The 19071-nt window shown below is 36.4% G+C and overlaps 1 long non-coding RNA gene across 2 annotated transcripts; it reads right to left on the minus strand.

The window, feature by feature from the left end:
- Nucleotides 1–5614: 5614 nt before the first annotated feature.
- On the minus strand, nt 5615–18914 carry LOC148568974 (uncharacterized). Of its 2 annotated transcripts, none has more exons than XR_015881266.1 (4): nt 18722–18914; nt 11379–11787; nt 11208–11305; nt 5615–5660 (listed from the first exon to the last, which is right to left on the minus strand). It is a non-coding gene; the product is annotated as an uncharacterized LOC148568974 (long non-coding RNA). The 2 variants fall into 2 exon arrangements; XR_015881265.1 differs by lacking the exon at nt 18722–18914 and adding an exon at nt 10982–11127 and having other exon boundaries at nt 11379–11977.
- Between the last annotated feature and the right edge of the window lie 157 nt (nt 18915–19071).

Raw genomic sequence — 19071 nt, forward strand, 5'->3', positions numbered from 1 at the left:
ATATAAGAGAATTCTTTTGAATTTGAGTTTTTTTATTTATTTTATGTTAATTTTTTTTTAATTATTAAAGATGAAATTTTAAATTTTTAAATCATAAAAATTTTCATATTATATTATAAACTAATTTTTAAAAAAATTTAAATTAATATAAGGAGACATACAAATAAAGGGACATTGCACTATTGCTGTTAGAAAGCATCTTTGATTAGTTGATGAGTGATGATGAGCATATGGCTCACGAATGGAAACGTGAATTTTCCATCGTTTAGGGAAAGATTTCTCATGGTATATATACGTGTCTCATATTCCGGTTTTTCATTCAGAAAACAAATTCACATAATCATGCCAAATATGGAAGGACAATTAACGGATATTTAGAATAAATTTCCAAGTCAAAAAGCATTCAAACGAGATTTTTTCTTAAATTAGGCAACGACTCTTATAAATATATTGTAAACAAATTAATTTGAATAATAAATTTTAGGGTTATTTCATTAAATTTTCAAGTCAAATTATTACATTAAATGCAACCTCTTCACTGACATATATTCTTACGGTTTTGCTACCGAATTAATTAAGAGTAAAGTCAACTTTAACCAATTAATTAAAAAACAGGTTTATTATATATAAAAAAAAAAACAACCCTCCACTACTTTAATTTCTCAAAATTTAAAATAAAAAATAAAAAAATTAATTTAATTAACTTGTTATGTAGTTGATCTCCTAAACTTTTTTATATTCTTATTATTTCATTTTTATCTCTCTTTGTTTAAGCTAATTCAAATTATTAATTATTTTAGCTAATTTTAAAATATTAAACTATTTTTTTCTCAAAAAATCCTGAAAATCGTATGTCATAATTTCAAGTGCAATAAACACTGAATCATTGACATGTATACGGGATATGATACGATATGAGACACATAAATACATAAATTTTAATTTTTAATAAGATACGTGTAAATTCTGCTAAATTAATAAATAATTAGTCAATAAATTAAATTTTAATCAAGTAAATTAAAATGTGAATATTATATTAAAATAGGATAAAGTTCTTTAAAACGAGAATTTTGACACTAATTTCGAAGAATTTGACCTAAAATTGGACAGAACAGATCGAACCGAGTCCAAACCAGACCCGTAGACCCAACCGGACCCATCACTTAAATGAGCTAAAGCTCATCTTCCTCCCCAATTCAGCAAGAAGCACGCTGAAACACAAGGAGGGGAAGAAAAGGGTTCCAAACCCTTGTTCCAATTTCTATCCACCATAACTTCTCCATCCGAGTTCCGATCGTCGCACCGTTTGTGGCTACCCATTCACCGCGTTGAGCTCTATGATTCTATTGGAACAATTTTATAGGTAAGTCACTCTATCACCCCAATCTCTCTATTCCTCAATTTTCAAAATTAAAGAGAATCCAAGTTGAAAATTTGTTTATTTTGGTTTTCTAGGCTCAAATTTGCTTGTGGAGCTTGTTGGATTTGGCTCTCTTGGTCCGTGGATAAGGTGAGGTCTCTAGCCCTAGTAAATTATTGGTTTTGAGTATGTAAATTCTGAATTTTGAAATATATATGTATGATATGTGTGAACTAGGTATATATATACATGTATTGGAATTAAATTGTGGACATTTGGAGGCTTGGTGGAGGATTGATGCTAAAGTTTTGGTGATTTTGGAACTTGTGGGGCTGTGTGTGTGGGGCTTAAGTGGTTGCCTTGGACCAAACGTAGAAATCGGCCAAGGTATGGTTTATGTTTTTCATATTTAATATATAATGTCATGTGAAAACTTAGGTTAGATGACCACAGGTTAGGTTGGAACGTATGAATGTACTTGATGCTTAGTGATTTTGGTAAGAATTGTGACATGAATTGGGGTGCTTGTTGAATGAACTAAGAATGATGAATTGATGATGATATGTGTATGTATATGTATGTTGAATAAGTGAAATGATATTCTATTGATGTATTGAAAGGGTGAAGTGAGATGTTGTTGAGTTGAGAAATGGTAAGGTTTTAAAGATTGTTGTGATATTGTTAAAGGTGTGTTATATTGATGATTATAGGTATGATGAGTTGGGTTGGAATAAGTTTTAAAAAGCAAATGGAGGTTTTGAGTTTTTGTGAAATTTGGTTTTTGGCCGAACTTCAACGACCCATAACTTGGCTTCCGGATCTCCAAATGATTTCAAACTTATTTTGTATGAAAATTGGGTCCATAAAGTTTACGCCGTTCAAAGAATGGAGGAAAAATGATTGAAAATAGAAAAGTTATGTGCGTCAGAAGTTGGGATTAAAAAGGGTGAAATTTTGCAGCTTTTCAGACTTATGCAAATTTTTGGAAAAATGTACGCTCACGCGTACGCGTGGCCCATGCGTACGCATGACCTGGCATTTGCGTACACGACCAACCCTTTTGCGCACTCGAGTATGGACTTTTTCTTGCCGATGCATACGCGTCCAGCAGCCCGGGACGCGACCAACCCTTTTGGGCTGGGATCTACGCGTACGCGTGGCCCCTGTTCCAGCAAAAATAAATTTTGTGTTCTTTAAGTTAAATTTTAAACTTCTAAACCTCTATTTTCATCTTTTTAGTCTCAAATCATAGTATGAGCTCTAGTAATAAGATGGAGATAGAAAATTGAGATAACTGGGGGTGAAGTAAAGTAGGAAAAGCGGTGAAGTAAATATGGAAATGAGTATAATTGGAGTATATATGATATTATGGCACGTATGATATGATTTTGCAAAGATCACAATGATTATGAATATTATTTTGGCATTATATACTCAATTGATCTGAGATACGAGTTTTCCTGGGTAAAATACCGTGGCCTACCACCACGTGTTTCAGGTCTACACTCAATACTCTGTTGACCCTACGACGTAAGATGTGACCGGACACTCTAAATTCCCGGAAAGGTTGACCCCCATTGAGTAATTTTATATATATTTGAGAAAAGACTATGCATAGACTCTTGGGGATGCGCGTCGGGGGATAGTCCATGGTTTAGCAAACCGGACTTGTCGGGTTGGCTTGATAATCGACAGATGAGCCACATCAGCCATAGGGAAGGCATGCATCATATGCATATTGTTTGAATTACTTGTTTGTGCATTATCTGGGTGTGCCTAAATATACTTGCTATGCTAAATGTATAATTTTTAACTGCAGAACTTGTACTCTACTTGTGTTTGCTTTTATCTGCTTGACTGTCTATGAAATATTATTGAAGATGGAAGAACGGAGAAAAGGTGTACAGGTTTAGTGTTAAGGTTAAATTTAACTTAAGTTTAGAATTCCCTAGACACCTACCCCTTTTATGGTTTCTGTTTAATAAATTAAGTTTTATAATTTGAGTGTCCGCGTTCTAGGATTGCCTTAGGCATTCACAGGACCTTATATACTATGTGCGTGGCACCTTTACCATGCCGAGAACTTCCGATTCTCACCCCATACTATGTTGTTGTTTTCAAATGCAGGTCAAGAGGAGTAGTCTCTAGGTTTTATTTTGATGTACAACTTTATATATATGTACTTGACTTTCTCTCCGATCAGCTTGTTTATTTTGTTCCTCTTAGAGGTTTAAGGAGAGTTAGGGTTTCAGCTATGTATTTTAGGTTTTCGGGATATGTATATATATGTAAATATTCTCCAGCCAGCCTTAGCTTCGCAGGCTGAGTTAGGTGCTTGTTATTATGTACTTTTGACCCTCCATTCCCACTTTCTACTTAGTTACACCTATGATCTCTAGGTTTCTTAGCACGCAAGTAATCTTGTTTCCTGAGCATTGCCCTTTTTATTTTGTGATTTTGTTTTACCCGTTTTTTAAGGCTCCTCGTATATTACTCTCTTTCAGATACTATTATGTATATAGTTTGTTTTAGAACTCGTAATACCATACCACCTCTGTTTTACAGCTTAAGCGTAAATCTTTGTGTGGTACGGTGTTACATTATGGTATCAGAGCCGTTCGTTCCTATAGAGCCTGAGGGACAGACTGACTATGCTTCTGTGCATTCTCTATGTATGTGTCTATGTGCTATTATGATATCTAACTGATATCTGGCATAAACGTTCATGTGCATCCCTTTGGAACTTGAAGCACTAGACTTGCGACATTGAGACTGATCAAATTGATATCACTTGTTTGGTGTGTATAGGAACCAGATGTCGACTCGCGGACGCGGTCCCGGGCAAGGTAGAGGTAGAATAGGCAATTTTAATCTTGGCCCGACAGGGAATGATCCTGTAGACTTCATGGCTGCCCTGGGAAATATGGTTGCGGCTATGCAGGCGACAGCCGAAGCTCTGGGAAACCAGATAAATAATGGGAACCATGGGAATAACAATGAAGATGGCCTTATGACGCTTGCCACATTCCTGAAGGTTCACCCTCCAACCTTCCGGGGAACCTCAAACCCCACTGAGGCCGATAACTGGGTCCAAGCGATAGAGCGGGCGCTACAGGCTCAACAGGTTTCTGAGGAGCAATGGGTTGAGTTTGGAACTTATCAGCTACAAGGCGAGGCCCAGTATTGGTGGCAAGGAACACGACGAATCCTGCAGCCAGATGGTGTCATGATTTCTTGAGAATTGTTCCGAACAGAATTCTACAAGAAGTATTTTCCCAGTTCAGCTAGAAACGCCAAGGAACTTGAATTGATGCAATTGAAGCAAGGGCATATGACTGTTACCGAGTATACTAATAAGTTTGAGGAATTATGCCGGTTCTCTCGCATTTGTCAAGACGCTCCAGAGGATTTTGCTGAATGGAAGTGCATTAAGTATGAGGGAGGTCTTCGGAGTGAGATTCTGAACTCCGTGGCACCAATGGAGATCAGGGTGTTCTCTGAACTTGTAAACAAGAGTAGGGTGGCTGAAGAATGTGTGAGGAAGGCGACAATAGAGAAAGGAAGCATGAGAATGCCTTTTCAGAGGAATCAGGGGAGAAACTTTGCACCGAGGGGCAGGAATTTCAAATATGGAGGCTTTCTCCCTCAAAACAACCAGGGGCAAGGCAACTTCAGGAGGCCGACTCACAATACTAATCAGGAAAGAAGATTTGGGAAATAGCCACAGCAGGACTTGAACTGTTAGAAGTGCGTGAAGCATCATCTAGGAGTTCCATGCAGATTGGGTATGGGAGTGTGCTATTTCTGCAGGCAACTCAGGCACCTGGCTTGAAGCTGTCCAGAAAAGAAGTATGAGACTGGCAGAGTGCAGCAGCCAGGGAGAGTATATACTACTTCTGCAGTAGGCACTGAGGGATCAGAGACACTGATTAGAGGTAACTGTGAGATGGCTGGTAAAGTTTTAAATGCCTTATTTGATTTAGGAGCAACACATTCATTTATTACATTTGAGAAGGCTAATGAACTAGGATTGAAAATAGTGGTCTTGGGCTATGATTTAAAGGTGCATTATGCTACCCATGAGGCTATGGTGACTAGGTTAGGATGTCCACAAGTTCCGTTTTGAGTACAACAACATGAATTCATTCATGATCTGATTTGTCTGCCGATGACTGGTCTTGATCTCATTCTGGAGTTGGACTGGTTATCTAAGAACCATGTTCTGCTTGACTGTTCTGAGAAATCAGTGTGCTTTGTAACACCCTCACTACCAGAATGTCATGCTTCCGGCTGAACCACTCTGATAGCAAGAAGTATTACGACTACATTATATACTTAATATTAAAATAGGAGCCTGTGACTCGACACCGTATCGCTGATTTCTTTGAAAACCGGAAATAAATACTTTATCTTAAGAAAAAAAATAAGCAAGCATAGATTTATATACAAGACTTCTTACATAATATCTTATAATATAATATACATATAAAACATACAACTCTTATCCCTCTTACAAAATTGTCATAACAAAGATAAGGGAAGAAAATAATCTAATTAATACAACAACATATAAACCAAACGCAGTATAACTCTTCATAATGCTTCTTCATCCGGTTCCTGAAAAGGTAAAGTTGTAGGGGGTGAGAACCTAACCACACGGTCTCACCACAGAGTTTCAGAGTTGTCATAAGAAGATACTTAATAAGAAAACTGTTTTCAAGCTCAGTGATTATCACTGCCTTATGAATCTTTTAAAAAACAATAATTAATCATTTCAAACCTTTTCAAAGGAACAACATTCAATCTTTCAGAAATCCAAAACCTTTCTTTTTTATAAGAAAATCTTAATCAGAGACCAACCACGAAATCAATCAACACAATCATTAATTCAGCACTAAAGCTCATTCTCAAAAGTAGCACACCAGGACAAACACAAGCAAAACAGACAAAGAAAGCACAGGTTTAGGTAACAGTTACAGCAAATAGTTCAGGTAGCAGTTAAGAATAGTTTAACAATTAGGCAAACCAAAACAAGTTCAAACCTAAGCAAAGCATACAAATGCATATAATACATGCTTGTCCTATGGCTAATGAGCTCATCTATCGGTTATCCATCCAACCCGACAAGTCCAAAAACCTTAGACTGTCCCCTGACGCGCATCCCCATGAGTCTATGCATAGTTTTTTCTCATATATATATATATATATATATATATATATATATATATATATATATATATATATATATATATATATATATCAAATCGCTCAATGGGGTACCATTCCCGAGAATTTATAAGTGCCCGGTCACCCTTACGTCGTAGGATCAATAGAGTATCGAGTTTCAACCTGGTACACATGGTGGCAAGCCACAGTACTTTACCCAGGGAACTCGTGTTTCAGATAATTCAAATTTATAAGCCATATGGATAATTCATTCAACATTCATCGACATCTAAGTCATTCTCAATATCATCATCATTCGTTAATCCATATCTCATTTCCATATTCATTCGAAAATCATATTTCAAATTCAATCCTCATCATCCTTCTTCCTATTCCGTTCATCAATAATCCCAATTCAAAACACAATTCTTTCTGTGATAAATAAATCAATCTTAAAACATGTAATGTTTAAAACCAAATATTTTCAGATAATACTTTAAACAAAACTTCCAATTTTATAAAATTTCGGCAGCATCTCCTCTAAAACTCGGACATTGCCACCCTTTCTGGGTCCCATCCAAACATTTCTCAAACCTTTTCTCAACCATTACCAAATTTCAATCATTTTCCAAAATTCAACTATTTCCAATACCAAATTATTTTCAAATCGAACCAATTCCAATAATAAAACTCTTTTTAAAATCAAACTAGCTCAAATATTAAATCATTTATAAAATCAGTCTAACTCAAAAATCAAACTGCTTCGAGAATCAATTTATTTTCATATCTCAAATTATTTCCAAAAAATCGACTCATTTACATTACCAAATAAATTTCAAAATCAAGAAAATCCACTTTTCATAATAATTAAGTAAATAACATTTCAAACCAATTTCTTATCAACAACCATACACCACTCACACAATCAAGCAACCAATAATTCAGTCTAACAAACCATCACATCCACAAGACAAATATAATCACAGAAACATATCTTTTTGCATCAATATCTATTTATAACAACTCTGTAATATAAAATAGATTTTAAGAAAAACCCTATCTCGTTCGCGATTCAACTACGCGACAAACTGCATTTCTATTCTTATCCCACAGCAACAGCATCAATACCAACCGTCCCCGCAGCAGCCATAGCCTCTAAATTACAGCCTTAGCTCAAACCTAAAACATTAATGTCACGTAAAACTCAATAATCTATAACAGAACAGCAACTAAAAGAGTTTGGAACAAGGAACGACTTACTGGGTTTACGAATAATCGAGAAAACGGAGCAACAACAGCTCCGCTGACGACACAGCACCTTAATGCTGTATGCAACAACCATAGAACTCAACAATTAAGACTCGTAACTCAATCCTATGACACCAAGACTGCAGATCCTCAAACAACATAAAACAGAAATACTAATTTAAAGGTTTCAGAATGCATCGCTTACCTAAACAAGGACGAATGGATGAACTGAAATAACGGTAACTCCGATGGTGGTTCCGGTGATCACCGCCACGTTCCCAATGACCCGAACGGCGGTGGAGGAGCTCAGTGGCGACGACGCCCGTTGATTAGCATAGACAGTAGAGTTTTGGGCAGCAGAGCCGACGTGGAGCTTCGACAGCAGCGGATCTGGTGGCGATGGCTTCTCCACCGCGGCAGAGACAACTGGAAGATGCGACAGCAGCAACCTACTCGACGGTGACTTCTCCTCACCAGCAGTAAACCCTCGGTGGCGACGAGCATGAACGACGGCGAGCCAGGCTTCAAGGACGGCGCGGTTCTCTCCTCCTTCGCGGCCTTCTCTCTCACCTCAGATCTGACCTACGACGGCGATGGTGAAGACCTCGACGGTGAAGACGGCACGAGCTGGACGCAGGCTGGGCAGCAGCGGATCTTCGAAGCCTCCTCGGCACTGCTTGCCCTCTCCTCTTTGTCGGCGACGTGGCGGTGGTGCGCGACGGTGGCGTATACAGACAACTCCTCCTCCTCGGCACTGCTTGCCCTCACTACCGGAAAGTCACGCTTCCGACTACGCCACTCTGATTGCAAGACGTATTACAACTACTTTATATACTTAATATTAAAATAGGAGCTTGTGACTCAACACTATATCGCTGATTTCTTTGAAAACCGGAAATAAAAACTTTATAAAAAAAAAACAAACACATAGATTCAAATACAAGACTTTTTACATAATATCTTATAATATAATATATATATATATATATATATATATATATATATATATATATATATATATATATATATATATATATAAAACATACAACTCCTATCCCTCTTACAAAATTGTAATAACAAATGCGAGGGAAGAAAATAATCTATTTAATTCAACAACATATAAACCAAACGCGGTATAACTCCTCTTAATGCTTCTTCTTCCAGTTCTTGAAAAGGTAAAGCTGTAGGGGGGTGAGAACCCAACCACAGGGTCTCACCACGGAGTTTCAAAGTTGTCATAAGAAGATATTTAATAAGAAAACTGTTTTCAAGCTCAGTGATTATCATTGCCTTATGAATATTTTAAAAACCAACAAGTAAACGATCAAAACCTTTTCAAAGAAACAATGTTTAATCTTTCAGAAATCCGAAACCTTTCCTTTCTTAAAAGAAAATCTCAATCAGAAACCAACCACGCAATCAACAACACAATCTTTAATTCAGCACCAAAGTTCATTCTCAAATGTAGCACGTCAGGATAAACACAGGCAAGACAGACAAGGAAAACACAAGTAGGTAGCAATTACAGCAAATAGTTCAAGTAGCAGTTAAGAACAGTTTAGCAATTAGGCAAACCCAAACAAGTTCAAACCCAAACAAAGCATACAAATGCATATGATGCATGCCTGTCCAATGGCTGATGAGGCTCATCTGTCAGTTATCCAGCCAACCCGACAAGTCTAAATTGTCCTTAGACTGTCCTCCGTCGCGCATCCCCATGAGTCTATGCATAGATTTTACATTCATACATCATTCAAAACACTCACTGGGGGCTATCCATACCCGGGAATTTATACGTGCCCGGTCACCCTTACGACGTAGGGTCAACAGAGTATCGAGATCCAACCTAGAACACGTGGTGGCAACCACTGTTCTTTACCCAGGGAACTCGTATCTCAGATAAACGTGCGGAAGCCACATATGTTTATTCATAATCTTTCATCCATCATCATTTCCACATTTCATTAACAATTCATATCAAACCAATCATTATTCAAGCCATAAGTCACTTTTTATTTCTCAAGTCTCTTCAATCTCATAACTTTCCTCAAAATCAATTCCTTTTCAAATCTTCGTCGTTTAATATAACATTTTACAAAACTTCCAAGAGACTTTCAATCATCACCTTAAAATGGAACTTTCTTTGAGAAGACACAAGACTTTAGGGAAGAATAACCTGCGTCACTTCTCAAAATCTTTAGAAATCCTCGGAATCATAATTACTCAAATTGAAATCATTTGAAATGGAGACTTAAAAACCAAAACCAAGGCATGTAGGCCAAAAGTTTTGAGCCACTTTCAAAACCAACTTATTTATGCTTCAAAGCCAATTTCATTTCGTTTGTAAATCGGAAACCTTTTCAAAGCTTGGAGTTGTTTAGTCTTGTTAAGTCAAAATTTAAAGAATACTTCAAAAGCAAAACGAATCTAATTAATCAAAGTTCAACTACTTTTAAAATCCACTAAAACTCTTTCAAAAGTACTTCTTTAATCAAACTTCAAAACATAGGCCCCTTCATATTTAAATCAATCGGGAAACATAAATTTTTATTAAACAGCTCAAACTCGAAACACCAATTTCTTAATAAATTAAGAACCAATTCGTAGAACCTCTCAAATCCTAATCCTTTTCTAAATCACATTTTAAAACAGAATCTAAATTTTTTTTATGAAAATTCGGCAGCATCTCCCCTAAAACTTGGACTTTGCCACCCTTTTCGGATCCCATCCAAACATTTCTCAAACCTTTTCCTCAACCATTTCCAAATCTCATTCATTTTCCAAAATTCAACCAGTTCCAATATCAAATTGTTTTCAACGCGAATCAGTGCCAATAATAAATCTCTTTTAAAATCAAACCAGCTCAAATACTAAATTATTTATAAAATCAGACTAACTCAAAATTAAACCATTTCCAAAATTAATTCAGTTTCATATTTCAAATCATTTCCAAGCCGATTCGTTTACATTATCAAAAACAGCTTCAAAACCAAGAAAGCCATTTTTCATAATAATCAATTGAATAACCTTTCAAACTAATTTCTTTTCAGCAATCACAAACTACTCAAGCAATCAAGCAATCAGTCATTCAGTCCCGCAAACAACCATATTTATAAGACAATCATAATCACAGACATATGTTTCTCACTTTAATATCTATTTATAACAACTCTGTAATGTAAAATAGATTTTAAGAAAAACCCCTACCTCGATAAGCAAAATCATAACCCAAACGTGTCAACTAAACTCTTTTCGCTCAGCCTGAATTCAACCGCAACCGAAACCTCAGCTCCGCTTGTTTTCTCAATAGCAGAACAGCCTCAATCGCGACATGCAACACTAGATTTCTAATCCTTAAAAATATCAATGTTGCAAATACTTTAATACATGTAACGAAACACTAATGCGGGGTCTCCGAAACAGAAATACTTACTGCAATACGAAGACGAAATAGCGGCGGTCTCTGAACTGGTTTGGCGGCCTCGGCATCCACCTCACGTGGCAGCGGCGACCGGTTTGCGGCGGCAGCAACTGAAACCAACAAGCAGTGCTTGTAACGTTTTCAAAACTTGAAAGAAATGAAATCCAATACTCAAACCCTTACCAACGGTGGTCGTAGGTAACGGAGGTGGCGTTTCTCGGCGGCGAAGGCTCGGCCACCCATCACCAGCGGCGGCAACGGAGGCTACGACGGCGGCTGGACAGATCGGCAGTGAGGAGAACCAGCTCAGTCTTGGATCTCTCTCTCTCCTCCACGCGCGGCTCTCCTTGCATCGGCTCCCTTTCCCAGTGACGACGGCGGATCTGGCGACGGTTTGGGACAGAGACAACGACGGCGGCTGGTTGAGCTATACGGACCGGTGACGACGGGTCAGCCACACGTCTCCTCTCCCCGCAACTGAGCTCCTTGGCGCGTGTTCTTCCTCTCTCTTCCCTCTGTTCTTCGCACTTTCTCCCTCCTCTGTGCAGCACGGCGGCGCGACGGTGACTGGTCGCGGTGGCAAGGTGGCGTTCTGAGTAGCGCGGCGGTGGTGCAACGGCTCCTCCATCTTACCTGGCGCTCTCCCTCTCACGGATCCCCCCTCCTCTCTTCCCCTTTCTTTCTTCTTTTCTTTCTTTCTTAGCTGCTTCTAGGTTAGGTTCAATTTGTGTGTGTTGAGTGTGTGTGACCGAGGGTGAAGGGATTGGGTGAGAGAGATGAGTGTAGTGTTAGGGTTTGGGGGTAGTTTAGGTATTTTCATTAAAAATAGGGTTATTAGTGTAATTTCATAAAATAATTAGGAAGATAAAATAATAATTAAAAAAAACCAAATTAAGTATAAAATTTCTATCTTTGACATTCCTTCTAATTACAAGCTGTAAATTATTTTCCATTCGAATACTAATTTAATAAGAATTAGAGATAAGTAAATTAATTCTCCTTTATTTATAAAATAAGGTCAAAAATTTAAATATTAAAATTAAGGTATATAAAATATTCACTATTTTTTTTCAATTATAAGAACTCTATATAATAAATAAAAATTTACTCAACCTATATATAAAAATCTCTAAAAATATAATCTTAAAATAAATACAATAGCTCATAAATAATTTATTAATAACTTTTTAAAATCCGGGGTCTTACATTCTACCCCACTTATAAAAAATTTTCGTCCTCGAAAATTAACTTAATTCATAAAATACTAAAATAGTTTTGAATACTTTACTTTCGTATACTTTAGAAAACAAAGGTCTTGGCATATATATGTATATAATTTTCCAAATACCGAAAATTTCGTAAAAATTTAGGTGTAAGGAAAAAGTGTGGTCTAAAGCAAAAGTTACAGGATGGTTCAAAACAAGGATGTCACATAAGGCTACTATTTTACCAAAACTTGAAGTATAAGAGGGTGCAAGTATTCTAGTTAGGTGTTTGCAAAAACAAAAGGGGTAACTAGGTGGCAAAAATTTGAAAACAGGTTGACGTGAACAAACAGGATAATGTCTGCGCATAGATTTCGTACCAACTTCAAAATTTCAACTTCCCAATTCCATCAGTCACTTCACAACCCCTTAACCGCCACAAGCATAATCATCCGCAAATTTTTACGAGGAACAAAACTATCACACTCCTCATAACATTGCATATTTACCGCTTTCCCTTTTCACGTTTACGAACTGCATTCTAAAGAGACTAACGCTTCGCTTATTACACCTAAAGGTCATACGTGACTCTAAAGCTATCTCCGAGTTTATTTGAAGGATATAACACCTTGGAAAAGGACAAGCGACAAGGACAAAATTTGTAAGAGCTTGAAAGAATTGTTGAGATTACAAATAAGCAGGTATGCACAAGGAATGAAGAGTGCCAGAAAGAAGATTAGTTCGGCAATCTCAAGAATGACTCTCGAATCATTGAAATCTGATAGGAATAATAAAAAGAAAAGTAGTGCTATAGTTTGAAATAAAATCAAGTCGAGTCTCAGAATATGAGGTTTATAGAAGAAGAGTGTTTAAAACCAAAGATAAAGCTTATAGAACTCAAGAGTATGGTTTAAAAAAATACTTTCGAATACATTTTTCGTAAAGAATGGAAAACTTAAGAGAAAATCATTTTATGTTTTGAAAAAGAAGATGGGTAACAAACATTCTTCAAAAGATTAATAAAAGCGTAAATGTGGCATTATCTCAATATAAATTCAAGTGGAAATAGATTACACAAACTTTGTAAATGGAAAGATTAATTTGGCTAAGAGCAACATTGTATTTTCTCTTCTTTTTCAAGCATATATGAAAACTACAATCTTGTTGGAAGGAAACCTGAGATAGAGTTTTACTCATAAAAGAAAAGAAGATACATTACAATCAAACAGGTTTAAATCACATACAGAAATTTTCAAAGTATAAGGTAAAGGAGTGTAGGCTGAATTGAAAGAGATTTTACTAAAACTTCAATAATATACTTGAAATCACAGCTTTATAAGGATGTTCAATAATATTAAGATGCGCTAAAAAGAAAACCAACTCATTTCAAGAAAGGAACTCAGCAACTTAAAAGGTTGATTCAAAACTTAAATTAATTTTTTTTTCAAAAGAATTCAAAACTTCTTCAAAAATGGTTGAAAACAAAATTTTGAAAGTATACTTGGAATAAGCACCTCGCAAAAATCATTTAAGAAGATTACGATGCGCTTAAAAGGTAATCAACCCATGGAAGAAAGGATCTTTAAATCAAGGAAATTCAAACAAAATCTCACTAGGCTTGGAATATCAAACAAGTTTTCAATTGATCCAAAGGAATACAAAATGCACAAGGAAAGACAATTCAATCAATAGAAAATTCTCAAGAAAAAATCTTTGACTAAAGAAAGATAATTAAGAGGGTAAACGGTGCATTAGATAGAAACAAGGTCAAGCTGAGTTGGATGAGTGTGAGATTCATAAAAGAAAGAAAATTAAGACTAACGGTGACGTTCACAAAAGTAAGAGAGTAGTTAAATACAGAGTCAAATATGACATCCATAGAAGTGAAAGGCTCAAAAAGGAATTGGTCCGTTCTTGAAAGGGAAGATATGAACCCAACATTTTCAAAAGAGCAAAGAATGCTTAATTAACGTGTTATGCTCAACCAAATTTGAATTAAAAATAGATCAGGTGAAGTTTATTAAACGAAAATCAACTAGAAAGAGACAAAAATCTTGCTTTGAAGAGTATCTGAATACATAATCAAGCAAAAATATTCATAAAAATTGTAATATAGTTGTTAAAAAATCAAGTTGCATACGTATGTTTTAAAATAAGTATATTTTTATAAACTAGTAAAAGAACTGATGAGTTATTGGGGGTAAATAGTTTTTTAAACAGCATAAAAGAAATTTTTTTAAAAGCTTTATATGGAGAAGATCATATCAAATCAAAAACAATTTTATAAAGGTTTCAAGAATAGTCAAGTAAGAAAAATTAAATCACGCCTTTAAAATAACAAAAACAAAATTTGAAATATGAGCTTAAAGGAATACACTGCATCAAAATAAGTTCAAAGTTGTACCAAATAATACATGGATCAAGAAAAGAGTTTAAACAAAGAGAGGCAAACACACCAAAAATGTTAGGCAAACATATGCGGTTAGAATCAAACGAGAGCGCATGTGAATAAGAGAACAGGATTGGAAGATAATCTGATCAGTTTCCAAGAAAAGAATAGCAAACAAGAACCTTAGAGCATACCAAGTAGGAGCAAGATACATGATATTCGCAGAATTCAAAACACGGTTGAATGTTCCTTAAAGATTCAAGCAACAATTAGGAACATAGTCAAGCAAGGATATATATGAATGACAAGACATGGTAGAAAAATATTCAAAACACATTCTAAGAAGAAATCAAGAACTAGAGATTCCAATACAAATAATAAAGAAAAGATAGCATCAAGCACAAATAAAGATTACACGTCGAAACGGAACTAAGCTCTAGAACTAAGTTTCTAACGTTCCCAAAACCCGCGACTCGCGTTATCTATGACTCGCATATCGTCTATGATAACCCATTAGTGCTTACATATACATAATTAACTAATGTTAAGCTAGCCAAACTTAATACCAGAAATTATGCAATGCAAGACTAATAGCATTAATCAATAGACCGTTATGTGCATAAAGCTATAATTCTCGTTATCCAACAAGACCTACTACATAACAGACTCTCAGAGTATGCAACTGAAGCATAGTCGGTCCATTCCTCAGGCTCTATAGGAAGAACCACTCTGATACCTTAATGTAACTCACTACCAGAAAGTCAAGCTTCCGGCTGCACCACTCTGATTGCAAGAAGTATTACAACTACTTTATATACTTAATATTAAAATAGGAGCCTGTGACTCAACACTGTATCGCTGATTTCTTTGAAAACCGGAAATAAAAATTTTATAAAAAAAAAACAAACACAGATTCAAATACAAGACTTTTTACATAATATCTTATAATATAATATATATAAAACATACAACTCCTATCCCTCTTACAAAATTGTAATAACAAAGGCGAGGGAAGAAAATAATCTATTTAATTCAACAACATATAAACCAAACGCAGTATAACTCCTCTTAATGCTTCTTCTTCCGGTTCCTGAAAAGGTAAAGCTGTAGGGGATGAGAACCTAACCACACGGTCTCACCACAGAGTTTCAAAGTTATCATAAGAAGATATTTAATAAGAAAACTATTTTCAAGCTCAGTGATTATCATTGCCTTATGAATCTTTTAAAAACCAACAAGTAAACGTTCAAAACATTTTCAAAGAAACAATGTTTAATCTTTCAGAAATCCGAAACCTTTCCTTTCTTAAAAGAAAATATCAATCAGAAACCAACCACGCAATCAACAACACAATCATTAATTCAGCACCAAAGTTCATTCTCAAATGTAGCACGTCAGGATAAACACAGGCAAGACAGACAAGGAAAACACAAGTAGGTAGCAATTACAGCAAATAGTTCAAGTAGCAGTTAAGAACAGTTTAGCAATTAGGCAAACCCAAACAAGTTCAAACCCAAACAAAGCATACAAATGCATATGATGCATGTCTGTCCTATGGCTGATGAGGCTCATCTGTCGGTTATCCATCCAACCCGACAAGTCTGAATTGTCTTTAGACTGTCCCCTGTAGCGCATCCCCATGAGTCTATGCATAGATTTTACATTCATACATCATTCAAAACACTCACTGGGGGCTATCCATACCCGGGAATTTATACGTGCCCGGTCACCCTTACGACGTAGGGTCAACAGAGTATCGAGATTCAACCTGGAACACGTGGTGGCAACCCACGGTTCTTTACCCAGAGAACTCGTATCTCAGATAAACGTGCGGAAGCCACATATGTTTATTCATAATCATTCATCCATCATCATTTCCGCATTTCATTAACAATTCATATCAAACCAATCATTATTCAAGCCATAAGTCACTTTTTATTTCTCAAGTCTCTTCAATCTCATAACTTTCCTCAAAATCAATTCCTTTTTAAATCTTAGTCGTTTAATATAACATTTTACAAAACTTCCAAGAGACTTTCAATCATCACCTTAAAACGGAACTTTCTTTGAGAAGACACAAGACTTTAGGGAAGAATAACCTGCGTCCCTTCTCAAACTCTTTAGAAATCTTCGGAATCATAATTACTCAAATTAAATAATTTGAAATGGAGACTTAAAAACCAAAACCAAGGCATGTAGGCCAAAAGTTCTGAGCCACTTTCAAAACCAACTTATTTATGCTTCAAAGCCAATTTCATTTCGTTTGTAAATTGGAAACCTTTTCAAAGCTTGGAGTTGTTTAGTCTTGTTAAGTCAAAATTTAAAGAATACTTCAAAAGAAAAACGAATCTAATTAATCAAAGTTCAACTTCTTTTAAAATCCACTAAAACTCTTCCAAAAGTACTTCTTTAATCAAACTTCAAAACATAGGCCCCTTCATATTTAAATCAATCGGGAAACATAAATTTTTATTAAACAGCTCAAACTTGAAACACCAATTTCTTAATAAATTAAGAACCAATTCATAGAACCTCTCAAATCCCAATCCTTTTCTACATCACATTTTAAAACAGAATCTAAATTTCTTTATGAAAATTCGGCAGCATCTCCCCTAAAACTTGGACTTTGCCACTCTTTTCGGGTCCCATCCAAACATTTCTCAAACCTTTTTCTCAACCATTTCCAAATCTCATTCATTTTCCAAAATTCAACTAGTTCCAATATCAAATTATTTTCAACGCGAATCAGTGCCAATAATAAATCTCTTTTAAAATCAAACCAGCTTAAATAGTAAATTATTTATAAAATCAGACTAACTCAAAATTAAACCATTTCCAAAATTAATTCAGTTTCATATTTCAAATCATTTCCAAGCCGATTTATTTACATTATCAAAAACAGCTTCAAAACCAAGAAAGCCATTTTTCATAATAATCAATTGAATAACCTTTCAAACTAATTTCTTTTCAGCAATCAAAAACTACTCAAGCAATCAAGCAATCAGTCATTTAGTCCAGCAAACAACCACATTTATAAGACAATCATAATCACAGACATATGTTTTTCACTTTAATATCTATTTATAACAACTCTGTAATGTAAAATAGATTTTAAGAAAAACCCCTACCTCGATAAGCAAAACCATAACCCAAACGTGTCAACTAAACTCTTTTCGCTCAGCCTGAATTCAACCGCAACCGAAACCTCAGCTCCGCTTGCTTTCTCAATAGCAGAACAGCGTCAATCGCGACATGCAATACTCGATTTCTAATCCTTAAAAATATCAATGTTGCAAATACTTTAATACATGTAACGAAACACTAATGCGGGGTCTCCGAAACAGAAATACTTACTGCAATACGAAGACGAAATAGCTGCGGTTTCTGAACTGGTTTGGCGGCCTCGGCATCCACCTCACGCGGCAGCGGCGACCGGTTTGCGGCGGCAGCAACTGAAACCAACAAGTAGTGCTTGTAACGTTTCCAAAACTTGAAAGAAATGAAATCCAATACTCAAACCCTTACCAACGGTGGTCGTAGGTAACGGAGGTGGCGTTTCTCGGCGGCGAAGGCTCGGCCACCCATCACCAGCGGCGGTGACGGAGGCTACGACGGTGGCTGGACAGATCGGCAGTGAGGAGAACCAGCTCAGTCTCAGATCTCTCTCTCTCTCCTCCACGCGCGGCTCTCCTTGCATCGGCTCCTTTTCCTAGTGACAGCGGTGGATTTGGCGACGGTTTGGGACAGAGACAACGACGGCAGCTGGTCAAGCTATACGGACCGGCGATGACAGGTCAGCCATACGTCTCCTCTCCCCGCAACTGAGCTCCTTGGCGCGTGTTCTTCCTCTCTCTTCTCTCTGTTCTTCGCACTTTCTCCCTCCTCTGTGCAGCACGGTGGCGCGACGGCGACTGGTCGGGTGGCAAGGTGGCGTCCTGAGTAGTGCGGCGGTGGTGCGACGGCTCCTCCCTCTTACCTAGCGCTCTCCCTCTCACGGATCCCCCCTCCTCTCTTCCCCTTTCTTTCTTCTTTTCTTTCTTTCTTAGCTGCTTCTAGGTTAGGTTCAATTTGTGTGTGTTGAGTGTGTGTGACCGAGGGTGAAGGGGTTAGGTGAGAGAGATGAGTGTAGTGTTAGGATTTGGGGGTAGTTTAGGTATTTTCATTAAAAATAGGGTTATTAGTGTAATTTTATAAAATAATTAGGAAGATAAAATAATAATTAAAAAAAAATCAAATTAAGTATAAAATTTCTATCTTTGACATTCCTTCTAATTACAAGCTG

This window comes from Arachis ipaensis, chromosome B4 (assembly GCF_059453495.1).
Source record: "Arachis ipaensis isolate K30076 ecotype BB chromosome B4, ASM5945349v1, whole genome shotgun sequence".
Lineage (NCBI taxonomy): Eukaryota > Viridiplantae > Streptophyta > Magnoliopsida > Fabales > Fabaceae > Arachis > Arachis ipaensis.